Source organism: Schistocerca cancellata, chromosome 3 (assembly GCF_023864275.1).
Source record: "Schistocerca cancellata isolate TAMUIC-IGC-003103 chromosome 3, iqSchCanc2.1, whole genome shotgun sequence".
Classification (NCBI taxonomy): domain Eukaryota; kingdom Metazoa; phylum Arthropoda; class Insecta; order Orthoptera; family Acrididae; genus Schistocerca; species Schistocerca cancellata.
The window spans coordinates 859,870,316-859,897,724 of NC_064628.1; the positions used below are offsets into that span (position 1 = coordinate 859,870,316).

The window sequence follows — 27,409 nt, forward strand, 5'->3', positions numbered from 1 at the left end:
TTCTACAAAACATGCATGCCACTCATAAATTGCAGGCCTACTAGGAGGATCTTTAGCGTACTTGGTAAGGAAATTACGCTGAACTGTTGTCACCGACTTCGATTCTTCAAATCAAAACATGCAACTAGCACGCTCGGGTCCAGTGAAAATAGCCATCTTTAACGCAACTGTCGCTAGCGCTCCTTACGGTGCGATTCGGCACTAGCGAACTACACGAGACAAAACTTGATGTATTTCCCTACAAATTGACACTACAGTCACCTCTGTAGGTCCTATGAATTAATTTATATGAATTTTCAAACTTGTAAAATCCTTTTTGAAACATCCTGTAGTTCGAGTCACGAAAGGTGGCGGTCGAGTTTAGGCTTGTTCTGTGCAACCGTGTCACGTATGCTCCGACAGCCACTGAGCTTTCAGTACGTTAGGAGCGCTCTGGTGTGAATGGCGTAGCTAATGCGAGCGTTAAACGTGACTGCAGCGAGTTATTTAGTGAATTTCGAACCATTTGTTGCGGGTTGTCATCGCTGATAGTGGTGGTAAGTAATAAATTCTGCATAAGTTAACAAGAGACATATACGCTGTCTTCAAACGGAGAGCACGCCCTGCGCGTATCGCAACTGTCGCTTGGAATTGTCAACAATGCAATCCCCGCCCGTGACCCGACATGCGCGAACCATCATTAATGGATCGTACTATAATATAGGAGAATGGGGTTGGGGAGAGGCGTGGCAAGTTTAATGTGGCCAGTGTTCCCAGACATGTGTGTAGGCATTGACAGTGGAGGCGGGAGCGGAAAGCCGGAAGCGCGTCGCCCTTGACCGCAGCGGCAATGTCACCAGTGACCGGGCGACCTTTCCCTGCTCGACCTGGCGACCCTGCCGCTTTATTTATCATTCTTCGTGTTTTCCTCTGCACTTGTGTGTCTGCAGTTGTTGTCTGTCTGCACTGTTTTCTTCCGATTGGAAGCCATTAACAGCATTACGTAGACATAAGAAATATACACTCTTAAATAGTACAATTACTGAACTATACGAAATAAAATCGTCATAAATTCTGAACAGTTTGCGCTAGGACGTTCATACTGCACGGTTGGCCGCGGGGCATTATGGGAATTAGTATGTGCATCGTCGTGTGGTTTAGCATAGAAGCCCACTTTCAATTGGATGGGTTCATCAATAAGCAAAATTGGCGCATTCAAGTCTTCACCCTTAACGGGTGACTGTGTGGTGTGAAGTGCCTAGTCGCGGAATAATCAAAGCGATATTCCTTGGAGGCACGGTGACTACCGAACGGTACGTGAAGGTTTTGGAAGATGATTTCATCTCCATTATCCAAAGTGACCCTGATTTGAACAAGATGTGGCTCACGCAAGACGGAGATCGACCCCATCGAAGCAGGAGAGTGTTTGGTGCCCTCGAGAAGCACTTTGGGAACCACATATTGGCTCTGGGGTACCCAGAGGCCACTGGCGTGGACTTCGATTAGCCGCAATATTTTCAGGATCTGAACTGAAAAATGGTTCAAATGGCTCTAAGCACTATGGGACTTAACATCGGAGGTCATCAATCCCCTAGACTTAGAACTACTTGAAGCTAACTAACCTAAGGACATCATAAACATCCATGCCCAAGACAGGATTCGAACCTGCGACCGTAGGAGCAGCGCAATTCCGGACTGAAGCGCTTATAACGGCTCGGTCACAGCGGCCGGCGGATCTGAACTCATTTGACTCCTTTTCGTTTGGCTATGTTAACGACAAGGTGTAGAGCAATAAACCCAAAACCATTGCTGAGCTGAAAACAGTCCAGTCTCTACATGGAGAACATTGCAGGGACAGGTTCTTGACTGGGGTGGAGGTGAAAAGGTCCAAAGAACATGTGTCCGGGTATGGACGGTGTGCCTGCAAAGACAGCAAGTCGTCCGGGAACACAGTACAGAGGAAAATCACATCCATGTTACAACAGATGTTTAAAGTGGCCTCCATGGGATGCAATGCACGCGTTCACACGTCCCGTCAAGGATTGTCACTCTCTTTCGCACGTTCCGGCCCCTCCCCGAATAGCGTCACAGGCGTCGCGCGAAAACGCAGTAGAAGGGTCTGCACATCAGGAACTGGTTCAGCATTCACAACGCTTTTCAGTTGCCCTAGACTGTAAAAACCAGGGGGTTGAAGTCCTGTGATCTAGGAGGCCATGCTACCAGGGCCTTCGCGTCCTATTCAACGTCTGGGGAAGATGATGTTGAGGCGTTGGTAAACTCTAATGTGAAAGTGGGGTGGTGCTCCGTCATGCAGAGACCACATAACCTGTCGTATTCCAAAGGCACACGATTCTTGGCGCTTCAGTCCGGAAACGCGCTGCTACTACGGTCACAGGTTCGAATCCTGCCTCGGGCATGGATGTGTGTGATGTCCTTAGGTTAGTTAGGTTTAAGTAGTTCTAAGTCTAGGGGACTGATGACCTCAGGTGTTGTCCCATAGTGCTTAGAGCCGTTTGAACCAATTTTTGCAAAGGCACATTCTGAAGTAGCCCAGGCAGGGTATACCGCAGGAAGTCCAGGTACCTTGCACCGTCGACGCGTTATGGAATAATAACCGGTTCAAGTATTTCGCTGCCAAGAATCCCAGCCTGCACGTTGATGCTGAATGAGACGTTTCAATCCATCTTCCGGGTCAATCCATCTTCCGGGGAATGTTATAGCTATAAACCATTGAATCTCTGTAACCAATAAAAACTTAACGCATATCATTTGTAGTGCTTCGGCCGAATTTGTGCCCGTCTCCTTCGCAGAGTGGTCAGCGCGTTTTATTGCCATGCAGCGGGCCCGGGTTCGATTCCCGGGCATTTTCTCCGCTCGGTGACTAGATATTACGTTGTCATAATTCCATCATCATCGACACACAAGTCGTCCAGTGTGGCGTCAACTGAAAATACTTGTACCTCGGCAGCCGAACTGCCGTAGGTCGGTATTCACGGCCGTCAGGGCCATACGATCACTTTTCATTTTTAATTCGGATTAGTCTATACTATCAGCTCCACTACCTATATTCTTCGGCCGGCCGCGGTGGTCTAGCGGTTCTGGCGCTGCAGTCCGGAACCGCGGGACTGCTACGGTCGCAGGTTCGATTCCTGCCTCGGGCATGGGTGCGTGTGATGTCCTTAGGTTAGTTAGGTTTAAGTAATTCTAAGTTCTAGGGGACTTATGACCTAAGCTGTTGAGTCCATAGTGCTCAGAGCCATTTGAGCCACCTATATTCTTCCTGAAAAAATCAGTATATTGAACGATATGCGTGCCCTTATCTTGCTTGGTGCGACGCAGTCATGACGAAAGGGGATGCTGTCAGGGAGCTGTTTGCTGATTCATACATTGGCCGGTGTGTGGGGTGACAACACGTTCGAATGACGCAACGTGGCCTGTCAGCTTTCCTTAACTTGCCGTTTATGGTGGCGCCTGGTCACTAGCAGTAGGTAGTGAGCATATTTGCCTGTTTTCTTTTGTAGAAGTCTCAGTTGTGAAGGCAGACTACACGACGTACAAAGCGCGGAACGTCCTCAGTGTTACAGAGTTCACGAGGGACACGTGGCCACGGCATGTGCTGACATTTCAGGCGCCACGGAGCGCACAGTGACGTCAGCACCAGGGGTGACCCACAAACATGCGGTCGCCGGAAGGCTCACGTGCTGCCTTGTGGCTGCACCTTCGGCACTGGACGTCGCGCTGAGAACTTTCCTCAGAAACGACTTCGAGGACAGTGGGATTCCGCAGATCCACGGAGGATAAAATGCGAAAGGTCGCGCGGCTTTAAATTTTAATTACGTCATGCACACACTTACTTCGCACCTCAGTACAATTTGTGGCGAACGGCACTTATTGTAACATTAACAGCCTTCCCTCCTCCTCTCCCGCTTTCCCGTCCCATTCAAGCATGGTACATAGGAAGAAAGACTGATTGCACCTCGCCCTTTGGATATAGAGATTCCAGAAGAAAAACAGCGCATCCATACAATGGGCTACATCCTACCGGAATGTCCGGTTTATGTATCCTTGATGATTGAAGGGAGACCGCAGCTTCCGGGCGCTCCCCTTTACGACGCAGAAATTTGGCATCTTGAAAGAAATTGCTTCTGTCTCCCCACAAACAGAAAAAAGCAAGCTGAACCGTATTTCGGCAGACCGTATTTCGGCAGACCGTATTTCGGCATTAGAATTTCTGTTGTGACGGGTTGTCACAAGTGAACTGTATTTTAAACAGATGACAAAGGAAATGGTTATTGCACGCGTAAAATGTAAGAATTATATACAGTTAAAATTAATACTAATCGAACTTCTTTGCTTTATCTGTGGATCAGAGCGTAGATACATTCATATACGTTGATAGAGCCATCTCACACTTGTGGTGAAATAGACTCTCGTTACTACAACGAAGCACCGCTCAGTAGAAACTCTTTCTTGTAGCACTGTTCCTTCAGTAGAACTTCTTTCTCGTAGCACTGTTCCAAGACAAAGTTTATAAACATCTGTAACTCTATTGTCGCCGGACACGGCACTCCTCTCGCTGCTTGCTGTGAACTAGGCGTTGGGTGCAACGTAGCCTGGCGTAGAACCGACCTCGTGTCCGTGTGTGGATCTATTTCAAGACAGGCTGCCGGCGGTGGCGCGGAGAACTTCTTTGTCTTGCTAGTGCCGTGTTATTGGCTTTGCCAACGATGCTCGGATAGCGAGGACCATATTTCCGGTGTCGGTAGCATGCGAGAGCGCAACGGCTAACGACTATACCACAGTTTCTATATCCACTTTCTTCCCATTGCATATCGTTATGCAGATATTCATAGGCCATTGTAAGTGACTACAGCTAAATGAAGGATCTCAAAATGTTAAATACACTAAATCGTAACTTAAATTAGAGTTGTGGCTGTGCTTGATCGTTGGCGCTACAGTCTGGAACCATGCGACCGCTACGGTCGCAGGTTCGAATCCTGCCTCGGGCATGGATGTGTGTGATGTCCTTAGGTTAGGTAGGTTTAAGTAGTTCTAAGTTCTAGGGGACTGATGACCTCAGAAGTTAAGTCCCACAGTGAACCATTGATCGTTGGCAACTGGGTGCTGAGCTCAAGGAAACAGAACGAAGGAAGGGCTTTGTGGTTTGAAATACTATTATCATATACACTACAAAGTTCCAGTCTCAGGAGTCTGCCACTGTCACAATGACCATCCGTTGTCTCTTCTGTCCGTTATTTTATGTTTAAAAGTTCTGACTGACATTCTGGAGATTTGGGATTCTTTCAGTGCGGCCTTTCCGTTTTTCCTTATTAGGGTGTTAACAACTACCGAATATTAAAAGGGATAAATGTACACATCAAAAGAAGAAAACAGCTCTTATAATCACGATTCCTATTACGTATACGTTCTGACATACAACTCGTTGTTCAGAGAAGGGGCTCAACATGTGTCCATTCATTTCAATGCAAGCCGCTGTCTTTCGGTCTAAGGACTCACGCACTCTTTGAAGTCGCCCTGGTTTGTTCTGACTGTGCTCAGATGCGCGGGAAGACACGATTGTGTAGTGTCTGCACATCTTTTATTGGGGTGGCGTAGACCAGTTGCTACATGTATCCCCATAACCAGAAGTCTCGTGGCTTTAGGTCCGGGGAACGAGCAGGCAGAGATATGGGATCTCTCCGACCAATTCATCGTTTTCCAAATGCCATCGTCAGGTGCCTACGCACAATGCAGAGAAAATGCGCTAGTGTGACATCATATATGAACCACATCTGTATTGTGTATTGTGAGGTGACGACGCACAATGCAGAGAAAATGTGCTGGTGCGACATCAGATATGAACCACATCTGTATTCTTTTCTGACATGGCACACCCTCCAGCAAAAGAGGCAGTAAGTTCTTCAGCAAGCGGTGATAACGAGCCCCGCTTAATCTCTGTGGTAGCACTTATGGCCCTAGAAATCTATCGCCAAGAACGATACATTCATATACGTTGATAGAGCCATCTCACACTTGTGGTGAAATAAACTGTCGTTGGTACTACAACGAAGCACAGTTCAGTAGAAACTCTTTCTTGTAGCCGTGCTTCTTGCACCGCATGGGGATTTTCATCGGTCCACATTCAACTGATTATGGAAATTTACAATAGCATATCGTGTAAACCCTGCCTCATCAGTAAATAAAATTTTGGAGGCAAATTGTGGATCTGCACCACACTGCAGCAGGAAGTATTAGCAGAACACCACTCTGGTAGGATGGTCTTCTGTCCTAAGGGCGTGGACACGCTGAACATGGTACAGATACAATTGCTCATTAGGTACCACCCAGACCAGAGGATGACTAACACCTTCATCTGCTGCCTTTCGAAGTACACTGGTTATAGGATTGTCGTTCACTACTCCTCCATTTCAGGCGTGCGAACTGAACGAGACCTTTCATTGTGTATTTTGTTGGGTGCTACGGAACCTGTTTCCCCAAGTAGACTGAAAGGCTTAACAGATGGTAGCCTGCGTGCTGGAAATCGTCCATTGTGCAGGTTACGGGCTCTCAGATTAACTTCATCTGCTAAACTACAGCAGTAAATCATGTCTGTCGTTACACTTTTGGAATAAAAGGCCTCCACTGCAAAGTTGTGTAAGAGAAACTGCAAGAGAGAATACATGTTGTACCGCAGCACATACGTCACAATAACATGTACTTTAAACGTGACCTGTAAGTAGGGCGGTGTTACGAGAAATGTGCGCGAACGTAAACGGAACAACTCACTGCAGACCACTGATCCAACTAATGTTTACATCGATACTCCACGGCAGTATCCCAGCACGCTGTTGTTCCTGGAATGACACGGAGCGCCATTGCAACAACGGTGCTCATATCCACAACCACATGTTCCTGACGCCTTCCTGCCTCCAGTATTCCATGCCAGGGATTGTAATTAACGTCGTGGATGACATCACAAGAGCATCTCTTATGAACGCGTCTTCGGGACGTATGCTTTGTAGAACCCATGATCGTAAGACAATTTTGTCTTGTTTTGATGCATACTGTCATCCCTGAAATACTGAATAGTTTTTTTAACATCCTGTACTTACTAATGTGTTTTAGTACTGATTTTATTTTGAACCCTTCGAAAACATTTTCATTGTGGAAGCAGGTTAATGTAGTACAACCCTTAACATAGGACGACTCAAGTAAGAGAACGATATTGGTTACAAGAAAAATTCCAGTAAAAAAATCTCGATCCTTCAGGCTGTGACGGTTGTACGCTGAGACGATTTCCGCTTAATATTTGACTATACAGGGTTTCTCCATGGTGATGATACAAATTTTTTGCGTTAGTTTGAAAGGGCAAATACACTCCTGGAAATTGAAATAAGAACACCGTGAATTCATTGTCCCAGGAAGGGGAAACTTTATTGACACATTCCTGGGGTCAGATACATCACATGATCACACTGACAGAACCACAGGCACATAGACACAGGCAACAGAACATGCACAATGTCGGCACTAGTACAGTGTACATCCACCTTTCGCAGCAATGCAGGCTGCTATTCTCCCATGGAGACGATCGTAGAGATGCTGGATGTAGTCCTGTGGAACGGCTTGCCATGCCATTTCCACCTGGCGCCTCAGTTGGACCAGCGTTCGTGCTGGACGTGCAGACCACGTGAGACGACGCTTCATCCAGTCCCAAACATGCTCAATGGGGGACAGATCCGGAGATCTTGCTGGCCAGGGTAGTTGACTTACACCTTCTAGAGCACGTTGGGTGGCACGGGATACATGCGGACGTGCATTGTCCTGTTGGAACAGCAAGTTCCCTTGCCGGTCTAGGAATGGTAGAACGATGGGTTCGATGACGGTTTGGATGTACCGTGCACTATTCAGTGTCCCCTCGACGATCACCAGTGGTGTACGGCCAGTGTAGGAGATCGCTCCCCACACCATGATGCCGGGTGTTGGCCCTGTGTGCCTCGGTCGTATGCAGTCCTGACTGTGGCGCTCACCTGCACGGCGCCAAACACGCATACGACCATCATTGGCACCAAGGCAGAAGCGACTCTCATCGCTGAAGACGACACGTCTTCATTCGTCCCTCCATTCACGCCTGTCGCGACACCACTGGAGGCGGGCTGCACGATGTTGGGGCGTGAGCGAAAGACGGCCTAACGGTGTACGGGACCGTAGCCCAGCTTCATGGAGACGGATGCGAATGGTCCTCGCCGATACCCCAGGAGCAACAGTGTCCCTAATTTGCTGGGAAGTGGCGGTGCGGTCCCCTACGGCACTGCGTAGGATCCTACGGTCTTGGCGTGCATCCGTGCGTCGCTGCGGTCCGGTCCCAGGTCGACGGGCACGTGCACCTTCCGCCGACCACTGGCGACAACATCGATGTACTGTGGAGACCTCACGCCCCACGTGTTGAGCAATTCGGCGGTACGTCCACCCGGCCTCCCGCATGCCCACTATACGCCCTCGCTCAAAGTCCGTCAACTGCACATACGGTTCACGTCCACGCTGTCGCGGCATGCTACCAGTGTTAAAGACTGCGATGGAGCTCCGTATGCCACGGCAAACTGGCTGACACTGACGGCGGCGGTGCACAAATGCTGCGCAGCTAGCGCCATTCGACGGCCAACACCGTGGTTCCTGGTGTGTCCGCTGTGCCGTGCGTGTGATCATTGCTTGTACAGCCCTCTCACAGTGTCCGGAGCAAGTATGGTGGGTCTGACACACCGGTGTCAATGTGTTCTTTTTTCCATTTCCAGGAGTGTATATGTATGTGGTTTCCAAATTGTGCAATAAATTGCAGAGAACCGTCTAAGTTGCTGTTTTAATTTTCTCTGTTACGTGACGACTCGACGCTTATCATCAAATCATCCGCTAAGCTGAGCAGTAACATCCATTACGACAGCCACATGACTATATATTCCCGTTTTAACACATCTTGTAAATTAGTGCAGGGATGAACTTCATTCACCTAGTTAGCCATGCACTGATTAGCAGGACAAAGAAAAATTAATATTGCAACTTGGACGGTCCTCGAAAATTTACTGCTTAATTTGGTACACCACACAGTTTCTGGTGTCATGCCGTCCAGAATCCTGGAAATCAGTAGTATATATCAATGTGGTTAGAGAAATTTGTTAACATTGAATGTAAATTATAATGTTAGCAAGTCTTTTCTGAAGGTATTTGTCTGGTGCCTAGTTTGTTACGGAAGAGCGGCTTGGAGGATAAATAGTTCAAATGAGGAGGGAATAGATGGTTTTGAAGTATGATGCTGCAGAATAAAGCTGAAGATTAGATGGGTAGGTCGAATAACTGATGGAGATGTATTGAATGGAACTGAGGAGGAAAAAAGGTTGATGGCGGAACTTGGTCACAAAAAAGAATAGGCTGAGATGCGAGAACACATCGTGAGGCACCAAAAATCGGCAAGATGGTAATGGGGGGAAGCGTGGGGCTTTAAAATCGAACAAGGAGAAAGGTTCACATAAACGTAGGTCTAATTGATGATGTAGAGGTGAAGAGGCTTGCACAGGATAGAATAACGTGAAGAATTGGATCAAACCAATACTGAAGACCACAACAACATCCGAAACCCTGGTTCGTAAACGACTGGGTCAACAGTTATAAGCGTATATACAAAATTTGAAGTTTATCGTTATTTAGCATACGATGACGACAGTAAACATCCAAATCAATTTATTTGTACAAGACGCTGAGTTCACATCAGTTTTTCAAAGTTGCGTCAGCAACTTGACATCCTCGCACAAATCTCTGTCGTACACGTTCCAACGACGCCAGTGTCGTAGGCAGCGAGAAAGGTTGCCGGGGGATCCTCTTTGGTACCGACAGGTCTCTCGTTCACAAACCTTTCTCATTATCCCCCAAAAATAAATCAATTGACATCAGATTATCGATCTGGCCACAAAACGGCACCCTGCTTTTCCAGCCTGCCTTTCAGGGTGTCTAACACAAGACTTCACGACCAAGATGTGTAATATGAGTTGGTTCTCCAACAAATTGTATACACACACGAAGAGTAAACGGGATGTCTGGCGGCCACGTGGTGAGAAAGTCCCTCAGAAGCACAGTGCAATTATGGCAGTCGCCCCGCTTTGCCTATTCTTCAGTGTTGGTAATTACATTCTAGACATCGGAACAACCAACCCCTTAAAATCGATACCGGCATTTTAGTTCTGAATAACCAGTATTTTCGCTATTTTTTTGATCTCTGCTGTAACAAGTGTTCTTTTTTTCCAATAACCGAGTAAAAAGACCGAAATATCAACTAGCCATAGCAGCAGCGCTAAAATTTTCACTCTTTAGCACTAACTGTTCACAATGCCTAAATAGCGGAATAATTCCCGATTACAATACGATTTTTGACAGCGTGTCAAAAAATTAGAAGCAGTAGGAGAATACCGCTGATTTTTTGTAGTAGTCAACCACTTACCGGTTTCCGAGAAAAGCAGCGAACGGTGGACGGACTAAGTTTTGTTTTATTTACCCATTCCATTTAATGTTTTGATTCTATGTGTCTTGAAACTAAACGAGTCGAAATTCTTTAGTCTTTTTTCTATTTCTTTACTGGAAATGATAGGAATAAAACACCGAAAATCTGTTATTTTGAGCGGTTGTTACAGTCAGGTTAAACTAGCGATAGAACCGCAAACCGGTAATTTCAGCGATAACCGCCATCCCTACTACATTGTAATAAGTCAGTTTATTATATCTTAAAAGCAACGATTCGTCTGGTCTCATATCCCAAAACGTTCCGCTTATTCGCTTCCGTAATATGATTGCTTTCAACACATTTGCTATTCTGAATCATCTTTGCAAGTTTATGTCACTGCCTGACGATACATGGAGGACACCTCATGGTTTCCCGCAGTGGCGGCACGCGCTTAGCAATGGATTTCCGCTCTCGCGGAAACCTCGGCATGTTGCCTTCCTTCCAGACAGCAGACACAGTAAATTAGCCGGAGCGACGCGATGGCCCAGCCTCGTCAGCGGAGCCGCTGCCACGTAATCTGAACGTGTGGACCCTCACGGTGTGGGGCCAGGACCGTTAAGGTGGTGACCCGGTCAGCCAGTCGTGCACATACGTAAACCTCTTTACGACCTGCCTTTCGTAATGGTCCATTAAGCCGATAAGACACGTAGCAAACATAGTCGCGCGTAGAAGGTCTCACGGTTTGACGTGCGGTGCTAGGTGACATCTCAACTCTGCGAAGTTCTCCTGTCCTCGGACACGCAGAATTGGTCCTCAGTCGCAAACTAGTGCACTGTCAGTCGCCGGAACTTCACCAAAAAATTTAGTATATCATACGCTGTATGGTCCACAGTTGGGTGCAAGACTTTCGACTTCACGTCACAGGCAGTTTACATATTAACAGTCATCACTAGCAGCAACAGCCATTTGACATTCACTGCTGCAGAAACCCTTCCTGTAGACGTTGCACGTATCGGTCTTCATCTGTACATATCTACACTACTGGCCATTAAAATTGCTACACCAAGAAGAAATGCAGATAATAAACGGGTATTCATTGGACAATATATTATACTAGAACTGACATGTGATTACATTTTCACGCAATTGGGGTGCATAGACCCTGAGAAATCATTACCCAAAACAACCACCTCTGGCCGTAATAACGGCCTTGATACGCCTGGGCATTGAGTCAAACAGAGCTTGGATGGCGTGTACAGGTACAGCTGCTCATGCAGCTTCAACACGATACCACAGTTCATCAAGAGTAGTGACTGGCGTATTGTGACGAGCCAGTTGCTTGGCCACCATTGACCAGACGTTTTCAATTGGTGAGAGATCTGGAGAATGTGCTGGGCAGGGCAGCAGTCGGACATTTTCTGTATCCAGAAAGGCCTGTACAGGACCTGCAACATGCGGTCGTGCTTTATCCTGCTGAAATGTAGCGTTTCGCAGGGATCGAATGAAGGAGAGCCACGGTCGTAACACATCTGAAATGTAACGTCCACTGTTCAAAGTGCCGTCAATGCGAACAAGATGTGACCGAGACGTGTAACCAACGGCACCCCATACCATCACGCCGGGTGATACGCCAGTATGGCGATAACGAATACACGCTTCCAATGTGCGTTCACCGCGATGTCGCCCAACACGGATGCGACCATCATGATGCTATAAACAGAAGCTGGATTCATCCGACAAAATGGCGTTTTGGCATTCGTGCATCCAGGTTCGTCGTTGAGTACACCATCGCAGGCGCTCCTGTCTGTGGTGCAGCGTCAAGGGTAACCGCAGCCACGGTCTCCAAGCTGATAGTCCATGCTGCTGTAAACGTCGTCGAACTGTTCGTGTAGATGGTTGTTGTTTTGCAAACGTCCCCATCTCTTGACTCAAGGATCGAGACGTGGCTGCACGATCCGTTGCAGCCATGAGGATAAGATGCCTGTCATCTCGACTGCTAGTGAGACGAAGCCGTTGGGATCCAGCACGGCGTTCCGTATTACGCTCCTGAACCCACCGATTCCATTTTCTGCTGACAGTCATTGGATCTCGACCAACACGAGCAGCAATGTCGCGACACGGTAAACCGTAGCCGCGATAGGCTACAATCCGACTTTTATCAAAGTCGGAAACGTGATGGTACGCATTTCTCCTCCTTACACGAGGCATCACAAAAACGTTTCACCAGGCAACGCCGGTCAACTGCTGTTTGTGTATGTGAAATCGGTTGGAAACTTTCCTTATGTCAGCACGTTGTAGGTGTCGCCACCGGCGCCAGCCTTGTGTGAATGCTCTGAAAAGCTAATCATTTGCATATCACAGCATCTTCTTCCTGTAGGTTAAATTTCGCGTCTGTAGCACGTCATCTTCGTTGTGTAGCAATTTATTCTAAGGTAACAGCCATATACATTTAGCTATTCCGTGGTTCCCCGAATTTACTTCTGTCAGAGATAGCGTGGTTCAACAAAGCCGCTTCCATATTCCTCCTCCGCCCAACTGGACTGCAGCTCCGTTTCAAATGAATCGAGGAGAAGGATTACGGATTAACTTCTCGTTCCCGGCGAAGTCATTAGAGATAGGACGCTAGCTCAGATAGACAGAGATGAGGGCTCCAACCATAATCTTGTGGAAGAAAGTCTTTCGGTATTCAGCTGAAGCGATATGAAGAAACCATGAAAATCTGAGCGGCCTCAGAAAGGCCCATGTAGGATTCGAACATCGCTTGTCCCTTAACCAAAGAATCTACACCTTTACCATAAGAATCGCAATAAACAGCTGTAGAGAGGGTATTATTTATTGCTCCATCATGATACGGGAAGAAACGATTTGACACTGATATTTGTCATAACAGAAGTAGCGATGTGTACAGATGATTTTCGTCAGGAGATATGAGGAGCATATGTCAGTAGTAGAACAGTTCGCAGAACGCACTAAACACCTGCATTAAAAGACTCATTAAGCAGTTGGTATTAAATGATTAAGAGAGTTTTAGATAGCATTGTGTGGAATATTCCAAAGACGAATGAAGAGTTAGAATTGGCGCGTCATTTGGTACTGATTAGACGGCAGTGTGCTGAAAACTGCACTTTTTGCCGTACGCCGAGGAGGCCACCGTACCTGCCAGTAGTTTTTTAAGCCAATAATTATTCTCATACCAGCGTGCGTCTGTTCTGCTTTCCGCATTCATTACTGTTTACGTGTGTGTTGGATATCCGGTGAAAATTAAGTTTTCAATGGGAAATTAACGGAAGCAGAGTGTCGGTTTTAAGGATAGAAGAACAAACAGTTCGTGAAAGGTTCATATTCTGGATGAGCGTTTCCAATATCACTTTAGTTGATACATGCATTTTCTATATTTTCCGATAAGGCCTTTCTTTCAGTTAACAAAATTTTGTTTGCGTTTAAAATTAAACACGCAACAGATTTGTACTGTTCACGCTAAGTGCGTTCCGCGGTTTTTCTGTGACACTGTTTTCATTTCAAAACAGTTGACGCCATTTTCATTTCAGTAAATCATACATTTATTTATTTCATTTCGTATGTCTTAGGGTAATAGCCCAAACAACCAAGAACAAAATTCAGAAGCACAAAAAAAAAAAAATTTTGTCAAAATGGCTCTGAGCACTATGGGACTCAACTGCTCTGGTCATCAGTCCCCTAGAACTTAGAACTACTTAAACCTAACTAATCGAAGGACATCACACACACCCATGCCCGCGGCAGGATTCGAACCTGCGACCGTAGCAGCAGCGCGGCTCCGGACTGGAGCGCCTAGAACCGCACGGCCACCGCGGCCGGCAAATTTTTGTCACTTCATACATAGGACATCAACATATTTAAGTTTTAGAAATTAATATCAGTACATTTTCTTACCCTGATTATGAAGACATTGAAGATTGTATCACTTAAAAATTACGCTAACCCATAAACTAATCACATTAAAAAACCAGTCGGGTTGTAAGTGCAAACTTAACGTTAAAGTACCATTTAAGATCCCTTTTGCAGGTTCTAGTGAACTCATAAATACGTACAAAGATTTGATACTTCGATGAACATAGAACTACTTAGAATGAGAAGTAGTCAGCAATTCCGAGTTCTTCGTGTAGTGTTTTCACCTTTTATATTTTTGTGTATGCTTAACATACTCCAATAGAGAATGCAAGATGCCGTCTTCAACATCTTCGCATTTCGGGTGGGATGGTAATTTTAGGAGATACTTCGTTCTGTGGTAGCCATGTGGTCTATTCCTACTACTGACACAGTCCCTTTACGCTTAAGACGACAGTCAAGAAACCTTTGGATTTGAGACATGCGCTGTTTGATAGCCCTGTAGTAAGGTTAATATGCTGTTTACATAACGATTACAATTCTTGTCCCGTTGATAGTAAACACAGCACGTATTCGTAACGGTCCGTCTACGTCAAATAAAATAAGACCGAGAGAGTGTGGGTGGCGGACGACGACCTTACATGGATGCTGTACATTGTATCGTCAATGTGCAACATTTATAAAAAGGAAGCGAAAGAAAGAGCAAAGTGTAATACACTGTCACCGAGGAGACCGTTAGAGATTAAATGCAAACTCAGATGGGACTAGTAGATGAAAGGAAATCAGCTGAATTCATTTAAAGGGCATACCGCCCACGGTTTCGATTTAGGGGGCTTAGGGAAACCATGGACATACAAATATCGGTGAGCTAACGGGGATCTGATCCCGTCTCCTCACGAAAGCGAGTCCCTCACGAAAGCTAGTCCAGCATTTTAAACCACTGCGTCACCTCGCTTAGTTGACGCTTTCCAAATGCGAATAGTAGCAGTTTGTGTGTGTATGTGTGTGCGCGTGTGTGTGTGAACCGTGATACTTCTTTGATGTGGAATGTGCATGGTGCTCCATAGTCTGTATCACACGTGAGGTATTCAAAGTTACTTTACCAAACCGTTCTCTGCTTTCTTAGACTCAGCAGTCATATTTTTAGTGAACTTTTGTTTATTCTATTAAACACTACTACTGCAAAAATAAATATAAGTGTCACCCATCGTTCTCGATTTTCTGTGCATGTATGGCCAGAAACGGGAAACCAGTTTATTTTAGGACGATATTAATCGAATCCTCTGCAAAGAGAAAACGGGTTACTCCGAACAGAACCTGTAGCGTAGGTCGTGTTTGCTAACCAGTTCGGCCGCTTTGCAGTGGGGACATGCCGGCGCTACGTTAGTTGCCACGGTACGGGGCCCGGTCGTGCTGACCTCTTGCCAGCAACCTTCTTTGGTCCCACAAACACTGTAATCGACGTTCGAGGAAGTTTACGAATTACCGGGTCATTCAGTACTAAAGGCAGCTCTGCAAGGAAACCTTGACTGGCAATCACTCAGCCTAATATGCCAGATACAGTGACTACCAAGAAATGTATTAATTTGTTTTGCTGCTCCACTTTCGCACGCACTTAGCTCACACGTTAGTTGCTACTCTCCTAAGGGGCCGGCATTGCTGGTAGTTTGAAGGCAAGTCTTCTCCAAGAACTGGCGACGATGAAATACGAGGGCTATCCACAAAGTAAATTACGTTTTGGAATTAAAAATAAATAAAGTATTGGAAATTTTTTTATTATATACAGATGAAAGCCATACTTAAATACTACTTTTTTACATAGTTGCCATTTAAATTAAGGCACTTACCGTAGCGATGGACGAGCTTGGAAATTCCTTCGTCGTATAATTCGGACGCCTGCGCCTACAACCACGTGGTTACCTCTTCTTGAAGCTGTGCGTCGTCATCAAAACGCTGCATAGCCAACCACTTCTTCATTGCTGGGAATAAGTGGAAGTCGCTCGGTGTCAGGTCGGGACTGTACGGCGGATGAGGAAACAACTCCCACTTAAAAGATTCGAGAACTTCACGAGAGGCATTTGCCGTGTGTGCCCGGGCGTTATCGTGAATCAGCAAGATCTTTGAGCCCAACTTTCCCCTGCGCTTGTTTTGTATTGCTCTTCTGAGGTTGTGCAGAGTTTGGCAATACCTTTGAGAGTTTATTGTAGTGCCTCTTTCCAGGAAATCCACAAAAATCACACCTTTTCTGTCCCAGAAGACAGTCGCCATCACCTTCCTTGCCGACATTGTCTGCATGCATTTCTTGGGTTTTCGGGGGGAATTTGTGTGCCCACACTGCATTGACTGCAATTTTGTCTCGCAGTTCACATGCTTAACCCATGTTTCGTCACCAGTAACGATGTGATCGAGTAATGAGTTGCCATCTTTCTCGTAAGCGTCCAAAGACGTTAACGCTGCAGCCATTCGCTGATTTTTGTGAATCTCTGTCAAGATTTTTGGTATCCATCTTGCACAAAACTTGTGGTAACCAAGCTTTTCGGTAATGATTTCGTGCAACAAACTTCGTGAAATTTGTGGAAAACTCATAGAGAGTTCCGTTATTGTGAAATTACGGTTTTCACGGACCGCGGCATCGACTTTTTCGACAAGTCGGCAGTCACTATGCTGGGTCTTCCACTTCGCTCTTCGTCGTGAACGTTAGTTCGGCCATTTTTAAATTTTATGACCAATTGACGCACTCCACCTTCAGTGATTATGTTGTCCCCATACACTTCACAAAGCTGCCGAAGGATTTCTAACGGTGTACAGTTTTTTGCAGTCAGAAACCTTATTACAGTACGCACTTCACACTTCGCGGCATTTTCAGTTAACGCTGACATTTCAAACTGTCACAGTAACTCAAGGGAGTACAGCACGAACCTCTCATTAGCACGGCAGGAGCCCGCATCTCGTGGTCGTGCGGTAGCGTTCTCGCTTCCCACGCCCGGGTTCCCGGGTTCGATTCCCGGCGGGGTCAGGGATTTTCTCTGCCTCGTGATGGCTGGGTGTTGTGTGCTGTCCTTGGGTTAGTTCAGTTTAAGTAGTTCTAAATTCTAGGGGACTGATGACCATAAATGTTAAGTCCCATAGTGCTCAGAGCCATTTGAACCATTTTGAAGCACGGCAGGATGCCGACTGAGCGGCGGAATGCCATGACACCAAGACGGCCGCGCTACCCCCTCCCCTAACGGACACAAACGAAAACGTTATGTACTTTGTGGATAGCCCTCGTAAGAAGCAGCGTTTACATTTCTTTCATGTGCGCGTTATTTTCTCAAGATTATTTTCCAAAGCCGTCTCTTGTTGCAGTTATTCCAATCTCTCGGGACAGACTTTTCCATAATAGCGTTGTAACTACCCATTTAAGCGAGTGAGTGCCAGAAGGTGTTGCGTATGTTAGTACGATGGGCTAATTGTTAATTGTGGTCGCCACTACAGATAGGACGTACAGGTGAGAGATATCATCATCCTCTTCACGTCAAGGCTGTCTGCCGTCACGAGGCAGCTACCGGACGGCACGTGACCCGCAAGACCCTCCTCCCTTCCAGCCTTGTGGAATGCATTGGAATCGCCCCGCTGCTGCGTTGCTCGAGCAGCTTACGACTGGTCTGAAGAGGCTCAGTGGGCATAATCTTCACAATCCAGCAGACATTAGGAAGGCGCCCGGTTCTCCGAGAAGCACTCAGTTATGTCCACGTGGTTGGGGGATTCACCGACACGAGAGAGAATCGGGATCATGGGGCCGTTCTCCGAAAGTAAGAGGGTTAGCCATGAAGCGTTAATTATCACCTCGAAACAGTCGAGCTGCGATCACGAAACTGGTGATGGTGTTTGTCCTCCTCTGCATAATTACTCTTCATGTTGCCGAACAACGGATGATATTAGTTGTAGAAGTCCACTTTTGTCCGTTTAGGAAAATCACTTTGTCTCATTCTGGGAATGACTGCTGCGCAATGGTTTCTTCATCCGAGAACAGTGCAAAAAGTCACTGTGTGCCATGTAAACGGCATACGAGGGAGGAGGGCCAAGGAAGCAGCCAACCTTTCGTAACCACAACAGGAGATTTCTGTAGTACTTGCCATACGAGCGCCATCTGTTTGCACGACCCCATGCCAGTCCCAAGAAACACATAGCATCACCTTACCCGATCATCTACATCTACATCCACACCTACATACAAACTGTGCGAGCCAGCGTATGGTACATGTTGGAGGGCATCTTGTGCCACAGCTAGTCTTTTCCTCCCCTGTTCCGGTCGCAGATAGACCGAGGAAAAAGCTACTGTGTATATGCCTCCGTATGAGCCATAATTTGCCATATCTTCGTGGTCCTTCTGCGAAATGTGTGTTGGCGGTAGTAGGATCAGTCTCCATTCAGCTTCAAATGCTAGTTCCATAAGTTTTCTCTATAATGATCCTCGAAATGAAAGTCGTCTTCCCACCGGGAAGCCCCATTTGAATTCCCGAAGCGCCTCCGTAACACACGTGTTGTCCGAACCTACCAGCAACAAATCTAGCTACCTGCCTCTGAGCTACTTCGATGTCTTCCTTCAGTCCCACACGCTAGAGCAGTACTCAAGAATAGGTCGCACCAGCGTCCTATATGCGATCTCCTTTACAGGTAAACCACACTTTACTTAAATCCTCCCAATAAACCGAATTCGACCATTTGCCTCCTCTATTCCGTATCTCGTATGTTTGTTAACAATCTGCAGTGGGGCACCGTGTGAAATGCATTTTGGAAATCTAGGAATATTTTGTATGCCTGTTGTCCTTCATCCATAGTTCGCAGTAAATCATGTGAGGAAAAGACCAGCTGAGTTTTACACGAGTGATGCTTTCCAAAACCGTGCTGATTTGTGGGCATTATCTTTTCGGTCTCTAGGAAATGTATTATGTTCGAACTCAGAATATTTTCTGCAACAAACCATTGTTAAAGATGTTGGCTGTCTCTTCACCTTTTTCGGCATTGGTAAAGCGACGGTTTACATCGTTTGCTATGAGCCCTTAGCACTCATTCGTGGCAATTAGTCGCTAAAGAAGTCATCTGGGTTGGCCTGACACAGTTGCAACAATTTCGCTTCTTCTTCGGTTCGACGGGCTTTTAGAATGGGCGTGAGCAGTCACTGAATCCAGCGCATAGCGACACTTGTTATGTTAGAAATATGCAAGATACTGAAAACTGATCCATAGCTTATTTTAAACTTTTTTCCTGATTGCCTCATGTGTGATACGCAGATCTATGGATTATTGCAGTGTTGTTCACCTTAAAATGCGGAAAAGTAATTATCACCCGGTACTCCGCCTTATCAGTGGCCTGCACTATTTTGTTTGGAATCCTCTAACAGCGTGAGGTTTTGAGAGTGTGCCAGGACCATAAAGGTTAATTTTTAAATAAACAAAAAATTAATTTGTGTTAGGAAGAATTCAACTAATAGGTGGTAAAACTGTTGTTCATTAAAACACAGCCTCTTTCGCGGCTTAAAGCCGCATCATCAGGTGCAAAAACGTCAAAAGATCGTAGGCGTGCCCATCACTGAACAGTAAAAAATTTTATTATGAGAGATGGGCATGCCTATGATCTTTTAACGTTGTTGCACCTAATGATGCCGCTTCAGGCCGCGAAAGCGGTTGTGTTTTAATGAACAACAATTTTACCAGCTTTTAGCAGAATTCTACCTAACATTTTGCCTTTCAACGACTGTGAATGTCCGGAATATAAAACAATTTGTGAAAAAATTAATTACAGAAGATTATTATTTCGAGGTGATAAAACGTTTTGACTATCCCTCGTAATTTGCTGGAAACTACGGCATGACTGAAAAGTAAAGCAGTGAGTGAATCAGTTCTGCCATCTGTATCCATCGTGTTCACGTGGATCAGCTATCAGTAAGAGTCTACCCTCCAGGAAAACACTGACGCCCAGTAGTGTAATGACCCGCAGTACGTGCGACCAGAAGTATTTAGTAGCATTAGCCGTTAAACAGACGTTTGACGACGGCTCAGTGCTACTGAAAGAGGCGGTGGTTTTGATGCTCTTCGATTATTTTTTTTTAATTTATTGTTTTCGGTTCATGCACATACATCCATCTCAGTAGTGGAAAGACAGTGTCTTTGAGACGACTTTGGTGTCAGTAACGACTAAACGAATGTAAGGACAACACAATATCCAGTCTCTAAGCGGAGACAAATCTCCGATCCGGCCGGGAATCGAACCCGGGCCCGTGCGGTTAGCGATCTGCCGTGCTGAGTCCTCAGCTACCAGGCGGACTGTTCGTCTATTCGGTGCGAGAACAGATTGACAACTCTGATAAAAAAATTACAAAGTAAAGATGAGTCAGCTTCAGAACAAGTACAGTCAGTGATAAATACACTCCTGGAAATTGAAATAAGAACACCGTGAATTCATTGTCCCAGGAAGGGGAAACTTTATTGACACATTCCTGGGGTCAGATACATCACATGATCACACTGACAGAACCACAGGCACATAGACACAGGCAACAGAGCATGCACAATGTCGGCACTAGTACAGTGTATATCCACCTTTCGCAGCAATGCAGGCTGCTATTCTCCCATGGAGACGATCGTAGAGATGCTGGATGTAGACCTGTGGAACGGCTTGCCATGCCATTTCCACCTGGCGCCTCAGGTGGACCAGCGTTCGTGCTGGACGTGCAGACCGCGTGAGACGACGCTTCATCCAGTCCCAAACATGCTCAATGGGGGACAGATCCGGAGATCTTGCTGGCCAGGGTAGTTGACTTACACCTTCTAGAGCACGTTGGGTGGCACGGGATACATGCGGACGTGCATTGTCCTGTTGGAGCAGCAAGTTCCCTTGCCGGTCTAGGAATGGTAGAACGATGGGTTCGATGACGGTGTGGATGTACCGTGCACTATTCAGTGTCCCCTCGACGATCACCAGTGGTGTACGGCCGGTCTAGGAGATCGCTCCCCACACCATGATGCCGGGTGTTGGCCCTGTGTGCCTCGGTCGTATGCAGTCTTGATTGTGGCGCTCACCTGCACGGCGCCAAACACGCATACGACCATCATTGGCACCAAGGCAGAAGCGACTCTCATCGCTGAAGACGACACGTCTTCATTCGTCCCTCCATTCACGCCTGTCGCGACACCACTGGAGGCGGGCTGCACGATGTTGGGGCGTGAGCGGAAGACGGCCTAACGGTGTGCGGGACCGTAGCCCAGCTTCATGGAGACGGTTGCGAATGGTCCTCGCCGATACCCCAGGAGCAACAGTGTCCCTAATTTGCTGGGAAGTGGCGGTGCGGTCCCCTACGGCACTACGTAGGATCCTACGGTCTTGGCGTGCATCCGTGCGTCGCTGCGGTCCGGTCCCAGGTCGACGGGCACGTGCACCTTCCGCCGACCACTGGCGACAACATCGATGTACTGTGGAGACCTCACGCCCCACGTGTTGAGCAATTCGGCGGTACGTCCACCCGGCCTCCCGCATGCCCACTATACGCCCTCGCTCAAAGTCCGTCAACTGCACATACGGTTCACGTCCACGCTGTCGCGGCATGCTACCAGTGTTAAAGACAGCGATGGAGCTCCGTATGCCACGGCAAACTGGCTGACACTGACGGCGGCGGTGCACAAATGCTGCGCAGCTAGCGCCATTCGACGGCCAACACCGCGGTTCCTGGTGTGTCCGCTGTGCCGTGCGTGTGATCATTGCTTGTACAGCCCTCTCGCAGTGTCCGGAGCAAGTATGGTGGGTCTGACACACCGGTGTCAATGTGTTCTTTTTTCCATTTCCAGGAGTGTATTTATGTCTACAGTATCGTGATTAAAGTTAATGGAAGCGGTATATTTTATGATTACAGGGTATTATTTAGTGTTCTAGCATAGTTCGAATCAGTGCGTTTTCTCTCTAGGGCTATTATTACATATTTTGTTGAAACTGAGTAAAAAAAGCCGCAGAATCTGCGAATCTCACACTAAATGGTAGTTCTAGACAAAGGCATGACCGGGTTCCTAGGAGGAAGTTATTGTCTGTTCTACAAGATTATGGAATAGGAGGCAAACTTTTGCAAGCAATTAAAGGTCTTTACATGGATAGTCAGGCAGCAGTTAGAGTTGACGGTAAATTGAGTTCATGGTTCAGAGTAGTTTCAGGGGTAAGACAAGGCTGCAACCTGTCTCCACTGTTGTTCATATTATTTATGGATCATATGTTGAAAACAATAGACTGGCTGGGTGTGATTAAGATATGTGAACACAAAATAAGCAGTCTTGCATATGTGGATGACTTAGTTGTGATGGCAGATTCGATTGAAAGTTTGCAAAGTAATATTTCAGAGCTAGCTCAGAAATGTAAGCACTATGGTATGAAGATTAGCATCTCCAAAACGAAAGTAATGTCAGTGGGAAAGAGATATAAACGGATTGAGTGCCAAATAGGAGGAACAAAGTTAGAACAGGTGGACGGTTTCAAGTACTTAGGATGCATATTCTCACAGGATGGCAACATAGTGAAAGAACTGGAAGCGAGGTGTAGCAAAGCTAATGCAGTGAGCGGTCAGCTACGATCTACTTTCTTCTGCAAGAAGGAAGTCAGTACCAAGACTAAGTTATCTGTGCACCGTTCAATCTTTCGACCAACTTTGTTGTATGGGAGCGAAAGCTGGGTGGATTCAGGTTACCTTATCAACAAGGTTGAGGTTACGGATATGAAAGTAGCTAGGATGATTGCAGGTACTAGTAGATGGGAACAATGGCAGGAGGGTGTCCACAATGAGGAAATCAAAGAAAAATTGGGAATGAACTCTGTAGATGTAGCAGTCAGGACGAACAGGCTTAGATGGTGCGGTCATGTTACACGCATGGGAGAAGCAAGATTACCCAAGAGACTCATGGGTTCAGCAGTAGAGGGTAGGAGGAGTCGGGGCAGACCACGGAGAAGGTACCTGGATTCGGTTAAGAATGATTTTGAAGTAATAGGCTTAACGTCAGAAGAGGCACCAATGATAGCACTGAATAGGGGATCATGGAGGAATTTTATAAGGGGGACTATGCTCCAGACTGAACGCTGAAAGGCATAATCAGTGTTAAATGATGATGATGATGATACCATACGTGTGATTTCAACATATGCAGCAATTACAAGTCTTAAAATCCGATTTCGTAAAACGTGTGCAGTGTGTAGATGTATAACAGTTTTCCCGGCCTGTGCCTCGTTAGGCTGTACAACAAATATTATTCTTGTGATGTACCGAATGAAAATTTGTACCAACGCCGGGATTCGAATCCGGGTCTCCTACTCACCAGGCAGATGCGCTAACCACTATGCCACCCTGGCACAGTGGCTTCGTCACTTCAGTTGCGTATATACATCGTAGATGTTTGATACTTGAAAGGTCTCTGGAATTTTATTATACTCTCCCAGGTTGGTAAGCTCTCTTATGTGGGTAGCTCAAAAAATGTCGTACGAAAGGAAACCTCCCGCCTGCTGATTAGTCAACCGTGTCGCTAAGAGGCGAAATGGAAGAGAGAATATTTCCCGGTGTGGCAGCGTCACTGACTGGAGGAAAATGTCGTGAGATATCACCTACTAGAGAAGCGGATATATTTAGCCACTGGCGTATTTGGAGATGAAATGCTGTAGTCGTTCACATTGACGGCATAGTTCTTTGCAGTCCAAATTGAAGCGTGTGTCTGAAGGAAAAAATGTTTCGTCTTGAAAATAAGGTAGTTTAAAATAATCTTTGCCTTTGTTCGTCAAAGGAAGGAGAGAAATGGAAGGTAACGACAAATAATCATTGTACTTGTCTTAAGGGAACCTCGCTTTGCGGCTTTTAAAAGGACTGCAGCATTTTGCACGGAAAGCTGTTGTAATTTTCAGGGTGTTACTGGTTGAAGTGATATCGTTGTGATCTTCAGTTCAAAGACTTTTTTTGACGCAGCGCTCCACGCTCTTCTTATTTTGTGCCAACCTCGTCTTCAAATAACTACTGAACCTACGTCCATATAAACTAGCTTGCGATATTCATGTCTTCGTCTCCCTCCAGAATTCTTGCAGCCGCGCTTCTCACCATTACCACGTGGGCGATTCCTTCATCCCTCAGGATGTGTCCTATCAGTCGATCCCTTATTTTAGTTGAGTCGTACCATAAATTTTTTTTTCCCCAATTCGATTCAGTGCCTCATCATTATTACTCGTTCTGCATATCTAGTCTTCAGCATGAAGTGATACGTTGGTTAAAATGTATTTGCGAGAAGTAAGGCTGCAAACACACACACACACAAACGCGCGCGCCCACCCAAGAACCTCATTCCGCATCCATCTATTTTGATTCTGGTTTAAGAATTTATGAATCACGGAACGGATTTTTCAAACTGCTCTGTATCACGTCGCGATACGTTAGCGGAAAATTATGTTCATAAATATAACTTTGTTTCTTGCGCACGTCGGCGTCCTATCCCCATACACTGCCCAAAACTAAAAACGTAATGTCATATTGGCCTTTCGAAAATTGCTGTACGATATGGTTTGTGTTATGTTTCCTCTCAAATTTTATACAAGGAAAGACCTCACAGCGTTCGTACGTGCTGTTCAGAATCGCACTGTATAGATGAGAGCAGCGTTTAGCATTGTTGCCGTAGTTTCCTAACAGGCACTAAGAGAGTGTTACTTAGTGGTTAAACACTGGTGTTTTATTTGGGAGGAGTTGAACTCACATTGCCAATCAGCCAAACGCCCACACTTAGATTTTCCATGGCTTCCATTAATCAATTAAGATGAACGGTAGGAGGATTTCTTTTGAAACAACGTGCTGTAGTTGATTTCCTTTCCCGTCCTTGTCCAATCCGACCTTTTGTTTCTTCCATCTGTCTCGATGTCGACGGGACGTTAAACCCCCAATATATATTTCCTGATCACCGAGACAGCCCAAGCAGTTCCGTTGCGTTCTGCTTGTTCAAAAAATGGCTCTGAGCACTATGGGACTTAACATTTGTGGTCATCAGTCCCCCAGAACTTACAACTACTTAAACCTAACTAATCTAAGGACATCACACACATCCATGCCCGAGGCAGGATTCGAACCTGCGACCGTAGCGGTCGCGCGGTTCCAGACTGTAGCGCCTAGAACTGCACGGCCACACCGGCCGGCCGTTGTGCTTGTGACGACTCTTGAATCTTCATAGATGGAATGACAACGTAGATACCTTAACATTCGTGTGGTACAGGACTGCTTAAAAACCAGTATCAGACTTCTAATATATGATACAGCTATCAACTTCTCGCGGTTGAATCCCATAGATAATATCGAAATAATATGGAGCTAATAATTCGGCGCCAGTATATTCCAGTTATGACAGTCCTTCTAGGCACTTCAGTCCGGAACCGCGCTGCTGCTACGGTCGTTGGTCCGAATCCTGCTTCGGGCATGGACGAGTGTGATGTCCTTAGATTAGTTAGGTTTCTAAGTCTATGGGACTAATGACCTCAGATGTTAAGTCCCATAGTTCTTAGAGCCATTTGAACCATTTTCAACGCTGCGTTAGCCTCAGAGTGGTGGTCTACTATACACTTCCTTGCGGTGCCATTGCCACTGTCGAATTAGTAAACTAGATTGCCATCAGCAAACAGTCTGATAGTCTGTACCACGTCGATTTACCGTATGGACAACGAAGTCAGTGCAAATGAATTAATCTACGAGGGCACTTCAAAAAGAAAGTTGCACGTTATTGTTGAATCTTGCTCTACACTTCGCTGTGACACAGATGCATGACACTACTATTCAATATGGTCTCTGAAGTCTCAGTAAATAACGAAGCCATTCGGAACCGTCGTGTGAACGTCATCGTTGGAAAATTTGCGATTGCTGCGGATCAGTTCCTGACTGCGTGGACGTTATCGTCTGATGCCGATGTCGATGGCCTTACTTCCTGATCGTCACCACCCACATCTTTGTGGCCTTAGTCATATTATTGAAAACCATTTCACCACGCCTGGACGCGTTTGGTCCATATATTGCCAAACTTTCACTGTGGATTTGTGTGGAGTTTATACACTTCCGGTCCTTGAAAATTGCTACACCACGAAGATGACGTGCTACAGACGCGAAATTTAACCGACAGGAAGAAGATGCTGTGATATGCAAATGATCAGCTATTCAGAGCATTCACACAAGGTTGGCGCCGGTGGCGACACCTACAACGTTCTGACATGAGGAAAGTTTCTAACCGATTTCTCATACACAAACAGTAGTTGACCGGTGTTGCCTGGTGAAACGTTGTTGTGATACCTCGTGTAAGGAGGAGAAACGCGTACCATCACGGTTCCGACTTTGATAAAGGTCGTATTGTAGCCGATCGCGGTTGTGGTTTATCGTATCGCGACATTGCTGCTCGCGTTGGTCGAGATCCTTTGACTGTTAGCAGAATATGGAATCGGTGGGTTCAGGAGGGTAATACGGAACGCCGTGCTGGATCCCAACGGCCTCGTATCACTAGCTATCGAGATGACAGGCATCTTATTCGCATGAATGTAACGGATCGTGCAGCCACGTCTCGATCCGTGAGTCAACAGATGGGGACATTTGCAAGACAACCATCTGCACGAACAGTTCGATGACGTTTGCAGCAGCATGGACTATCAGCTCGGAGAGCATGGCTGCGGTTACCCTTGACGCTGCATCACAGACAGGAGCGCCTGTGATGGTGTACTCAACGAGGAACCTGGGTGCACGAATGGCAAAACGTCATTTTTTTTGGATGAATCAGGTTCTGTTTACAGCATCATGAGTGTCGCATCCGTGTTTGGCGACATCGCGGTGAACGCACATTGGAAGCGTGTATTCGTCATCGCCATACTGGTGTATCACCCGGAATGATGTATGGGGTGCCATTGGTTTACACGTCTCGGTCACCTCTTGTTCGCATTGACGGCAATTTGAACAGTGGACGTTACATTTCAGATGTGTTACGACCTGTGGCTCTACCCTTCATCCGATCCCTGCCAAACCCTACATTTCAGCAGGGTAATGCACGACCGCATGTTGCAGGT

General features: G+C 46.3%; 1 long non-coding RNA gene and 1 other non-coding gene across 2 annotated transcripts in view; one reads left to right on the top strand and one right to left on the bottom strand.

Moving 5' to 3' along the window:
- Positions 1-27,409, top strand: part of LOC126177125 (uncharacterized) — a 347,747-nt gene that overhangs the window by 64,889 nt on the left and 255,449 nt on the right. The window lies entirely within an intron of this gene.
- On the bottom strand, positions 23,627-23,698 carry Trnat-ggu (transfer RNA threonine (anticodon GGU)). The gene has a single exon. It is a non-coding gene; the product is annotated as a tRNA-Thr (tRNA).